The sequence below is a fragment of the Pecten maximus genome, chromosome 2, assembly GCF_902652985.1.
Source record: "Pecten maximus chromosome 2, xPecMax1.1, whole genome shotgun sequence".
In the NCBI taxonomy this organism is placed as follows: Eukaryota; Metazoa; Mollusca; class Bivalvia; order Pectinida; family Pectinidae; genus Pecten; species Pecten maximus.
Genome location: NC_047016.1, coordinates 18077375 through 18083454, shown reverse-complemented (window position 1 = coordinate 18083454; position 6080 = coordinate 18077375).

Here is a 6080-nt window from a genome sequence, read left to right as displayed (position 1 = left end):
GTAGTGTCATTTATGTAAGGAGCCTATTTTGTTCATATATTCCTATAATAACGTGTCTATCCAATCAGTACCAGAGCACAGGAACGTTCATTTTAAGAACGTGTATTTCTATTGATTGTTTAAACTGGTTATGACGATTTGGGAAAGTGTGTTACTTCGCCTAAATATCGATGCGCTTTAATACATGTATTTCAAGACAAACATTTATAGGTTAATATTTACGAAGTTCACATTTCGACGAGTCTCTCTTTTCTTTGGAAATCTTCAAACAGGTTTTCTGGAAATTTGGAATCTAATATATATCCGACTGGGTATCAACGAACCAGGCTAGGAATTCTTGAACGAGACAGTCCCATGTCTATTTCAAGCTTTCTGTCGAAGTCAACTTTTGAAGTGCTGTCTATAAGCCCTGCTCATCAACGGACCGCCGGTTCCGACAAAACGTGGTGGATGGCGGGATCGCTCGCTTTGAAGAAGTCCGGGAGTTTTCTATGTGCATTGCCTTGCGAAAGAAAAAATAAAAAAGTATGCATGTTGTTCTTACAGCGATGAAAATGGGACACTTAGGCCTATGTACAGTCTAATTATATATATATTTTGTTTCATTTTCTATTGCCTCATTTTTCGTTTTGTTTTATCTCGTTTCGTTTGATTTCATTTCGTTGCGTTTTATTTCGTTTCATTTGTTTAATTTCGATTCGTTTTGCTTGCGTTTCGCACTTTACAGGTACCCCTTTTAAATTCCTCTCTAACGTCAGATCTGGGACTGTGTATAACTGCTCCTAGATCGCTCACCAATCGTTCTTTTTAAAATGTTATGTTTTTTAAATTACATGAGTGATAATCGATAATAGTGCTATAAAATGTACTGAAGCATGCATGAATATTCATATATTTCAGACATGAATCTACCACCGACATGCACGTTTACATGAGTTCTAATATTTATACAAACTTCGCCAGTAAGGTTAATCACCACAAAACAAGTCACTGACACAACGATAGGCTTTTACTCACAGCAAGGCGGAAACAAGAGAGAGTACAATAAACATGATACATATAAAGCCGGATCCGGGTCCGGAATTCCGGAATGCAACAATTAACATTACACAACATATTTATGTTGGCGCCACCCTTTTTCAATACAATAAAAGTCCTGCACATTATGGAAGGGTGCAAACTTAAAAGTTTTTTTTAAACATCTTTTACAAGTTTTCTGAACGGTATATTTACTTTCTGCACAAGGTAATAACTAAAGTCGTTAGCACAATATGTCTAGCGAATAAAGACAACTGGAACACGCTGAACACTAACATTTAACGCTAATAAAGGATATAGTCATCATAACGTTTTGGCACAGTCTTTTGGCGTCTCGGACGACTGGTCTGATTGTCCAAACTACAAAAACTAGGGGAAACATCATCGCTGGTAATAGATTCTGGGCTCATCCCTGATCCCTTTAGATCATCACAACACGGCCGAGAGCTGGTATCCGGGGGTGGCATCGAGATGACAACTGGAATGTCTGGAGTTGGGGTTGGAGGTGCTGCAATAGGTACGACTGAGTTGTTATCATCATCATCATCATCAACGCTTAGGTCTTCAGTAGGAGTATCCCTAGAGCTACGAGTTGTGCCACACTCAGTTACTTTGTAACAGTCAGACTTCTTCACTCTGTAGGAGTTGGCACGTAACTGGTTACCAACAAATTTCTGTATCTGGCACCACAAACCATCAAGCTTTGACACCAAATACCTGTCGCGAGCTGATGACTTATTACGATCCGCGTAAAGATAAACCAGATCACCAACCTGGATAGAAGGAACAGTTGGTACACGCCCATTTGGAGCCTTGGCGTGCTGACTAGACAGGTGATTGGACAGTCTGCGGTCATATTGTGACATAATTAAGTCCTGGTCACTAATAGGGATTTGTCTGTTCATGAACTGGTCTCGCTGGGTCCACATTTCTCGTGCAGATAGCCCGCGACTCCGGATGCGCGTATTCATCCGAGATGTGGCAAGTGAAAGGACAAGAGGGGTTACCGCGCGACACATTGGATCTTGACGTAAGATCTCATCCTCGAGTTCTTGTATTGCACGTTCCGCGACTGGGTTTTTGTTTACGTTCTTAGGGTTTCCCAATTCCAATGTCAACCTGTATTTCCGTAGCAAATCGTCCTTGACAAGAGCTTTGAAACCGGGAGCGGGGTCAGTGCGTATAACTGCATATGGTCCATCAAGAGGATGAAGCTCAATGCAAAGACGTATAAGTGCATCTCGTAGAGTCTCACGCTGTTCGTTCTCAAGTAGAGATGTAGCCGTGTATGATGTGACACACTCGCGGACAACCAAAATAAGTTGCCTTTCCCGTTTGACAACGTCTGCTGCGAACATGCACCCGACAGATACAGGTGGGTCTTGTGAAGTCTGCTCGAGGGCAAAGGAAGGAGCTTTCTTGAGCGACGCGCACTGATGGCAGGTGTCAGTAACCCGCTGTATAGCTGTATCCATATCCAAGGCAAAGAAATAACGATGGACAACCGTCTTAAGCTGATGACAGGTAGGATGCTCAAGTTTGATGTGTAACGAAGTTAACAGACCATCAAGCACCTGCCGCGGAATGATGATTCGATCCTTCGACGCACAGAATGGGGTAGTCGACTTCACGACAAGCAAGCCATCTTTAGAAAGGGATGCAACATTAAGATAACGCTTGACATCTTTTATGTTAGTAAGTTTCTTAGAGGGGCGTGTTCCCTGTCGTAGATGGGCACATGTGCGACGCAAATCGGAGCATTCAGATTGTATGTTCAACCAAGCGGAGCGGCTTGTGAATGGCAACTTTGTGGATCCGTCCAGAATTTCATTCATGTTCACGGTTCGAACTACGGCGCCACTCTCTAAGTTAACAAACGTGCAGATCTGACATGTAGGAAAGTCGCACTCCGGGGCATTACGGCTAGCGAAATCCGATGGCAGAATGGCTGATCCAGACACATGCTGGATGGATACCTGGAAACGGCTAGCTGTCGACAGAAATGTGGTGACTCTAGGACTGGCTGAAAATTCACCTCGACACAGCTTCTCAAAAGCCTGGACACACGGCTTGCTGTCTGTAAGAACACATGGTTTCAAGGATGACTGAATTATATATGGACTAAAGTGCTTGACAGCCGAAGCGATAGATAAAGCCTCAATTTCACAAGGCATCCAGGTTGCTTGGTTACCGCGTAGCTTAGCACTGAAATACCCAGCAAGTTCTGTTCGATTGTTGCGTGACACATAAAGTGTAGCACCGAGTCCGGGGTTTCTCACAGCTCCATCAGTAACGATCCAGAGCTGGTCACTTTGGCGAGGTAGCGTAATAGTGCGACTGTGGGATAAGGCTGCCTGGGCCTTTCTGAATGTCTCGAGTAGTTCATCAGCCCACAGAATGGTGTCTTTCGATTCACGTCCAGCTACAATTTCATCTAGCTGTGATAACAATGCAGAACAACCTTTAACAACGCGGGCTAAAACCTTGTATGCGCCGATGAATGATCGGAGGCCGAAAACTGTAGTAGGAGGGCTGCATGTTGAGAGAGCCGCAAGACGGTGCGGACTAGCCTGAAGGGTGCCAAGTCGCCACACCCAGCCAAGAATGGTCGTTTGCCTCGGGGCAATAGTAGTCTTTGTGGCAGACAGATTTAAGTTACAACGGTGTAAGGCTTGCAAAACATTTCCCCAATTTTGACATAGTTCTTCAAAGGAATTGCCACCAATGTATAAGTCATCCGCAACTTTAGCTACGCATCCGGCTTCAACAAAGTCTCCTAAAACCCGACAAGTGAGTTCTTCCAAAGCGGTCTCGGACCCGGGCATGCCCATGGCCGAACGCACGTATACTCGTACTCCCTTATATGGTGTGGCCACACCACAGTACTTCATTGAGTCGCGACTCAAAGGGATCTGATAGAACGACTTTGTCAGGTCAGACGCGATTATGTATTTCCATTGAGCCATCTGGCGCAAGGTTGAGTCGACGTCTGGCAGAAGTGATGGTTGGGGTTTGCTGTACCTCCCAACATCTGCAAAGGCTGTGACTAGCCGAAAGCCACCGTTAGGTTTTTTAACTAGAAAGGATGGGTTGACGTACTCCACACAGATACCAATATCTTCAGGGCGCTTAAAAACACCTATTTTCTCAAGTTCATCGAATTTCCCTTGTAGTTCTACGAGCTGAGAACGGGAGTATTGAGGGACGCGACCTTTCCTTTGAGGTGGTTGTGAAGGACCCATATTGACCTTTGCCTCAAATGGGCCGGCGGCACCGTTATAGCCACTGAAATGTGGGTTGAACACAGAGTCAAACTCGTTTAAAGCTTCACGAAATTTGTCTTTCATTTTAGGGGGCATCAAGTTGTCCGGGTCAAGGTTAACATTTGCAGAATGCCTTTGTGATGTCATGTTAGAAGGTGCTGGTGTAGACACAGTTGAGGAAGTTGGGCACTGAGGATTAGGCTCCTCTGTGTTAGGTACGACAGCAGCTCGAACTTTACAGAAATGTTCATTACGCTTAACAATCTGGGGCTGGTCCGTCAGGTTCGGTATGCGAACTTTCCCAGCAACGCTTGTTACGATGGAGGGCTTTGGCCAGGTGGACGAGTACTTCACGTCTGCACGTGTGTCATGGGGCTCCAATGCAAAAACGTTACCAGCCTCTGTGAGGTCACTGGGAAGGTCAAGCTCAATAAAACCACCAGGCCAGATTGTTGTGGGTGAGGAGGACCTCAGAACATGAGCCCTTCGGATAGCATGTTTGTCCATCGCAGTTTCGATTGAGCCATATGTGTAGACACTATCTTCAACGATGACTTGATGTCGAGACGGGCGAATTGACACGTCATTTTTTTCCATAAATGGAATGCCAGCCAACACATCTGTATCTAAATTTTCAACGACTAGACCTTCAAAATACAGACGGTGTCTACCGCATGTAAATACAAATCGTGTCTCTCCGATGATTTTCAGCGGAGATGACCCGTCAGCCTGATGAGCGGACTGGGAACTGCTAGTAACGCGAACACCAAGCTTTCTAGCACAGGAGGCACGAATCATGTTGCCAGTGGCACCACTGTCAATAGTTAAGCGAACGGAGTGGTGCTCATAAAAAGCATCTATGTACGGAGACTGACGCACGCGTACGCGGTTAATGTAGGGCGAATCGTCGCGTGGACGGTCCTGTTTCACCTCTGTATCAGTGTCCTCTCCAGAATCATCTTCTAGTCCAGTAACCTGTCGGACCTTGGCAAAGAATTGTCGGTCTTGACTGGGTAAGTATACACATTTGCTCAAAAAATGGGTATCCGGCCTACCAGCTGCCTTGCATAATGGGCACAATTTGCGATTGCGGGGTTTACCTGAGGGGGTTCTCGGAGCTCGTGACGATTCGGTGTGCGATAACTCAACTCGGGAGATCTCGGCACGCATGGCCTTAGTATCAGCGACGGAATGGATTTCCTCTAAGAGTGATTCAAGTGCCTGCGAGATCTCAGGCTTAATCGAAGCAAGTGTTCGGGAACGAAGTTCAGTACCATATCTCTGTTTTACTAACTTCGGTAGATCAGGGTGAATTAAGCGGAGCCACGTTAAGACCACACAGTTCTCCAGCGTAGGAGTAAGTTCCTCATCTTGAGCAATATTCTCACCATGATGGGTTATACCCATATCCCTGCGAAGTAAATTGTCCTCCATGAAGGCCATTAGCCTTTGATAAAGATCCTCAGGTTTTCCTGTAGGTCCTAAGGTGATGCCGGCGAAATCAATAAAATGTGCCCCTGTTGTCTGAAAACCGTAATGGAGTCGTATAGTTTGCCAAATGTTCTCCAATGACGTAGAATTTTTCACAATCGTATTACGGGAAATGACAGGACAATAGTTAGCAATCTGCCCTAACATCAGTTCCAGCATACTAGCCTTTTGTTCTCTAGTCAGTCTATTGTTCTCTGGAATGTTAACGTCGTCATTTAGGAAGCCCCTGAACGGTGTGTTCCTTACCTTCTTTTCCCAGAAAAAACCTTCGGCGAGAAATCTGGCGAA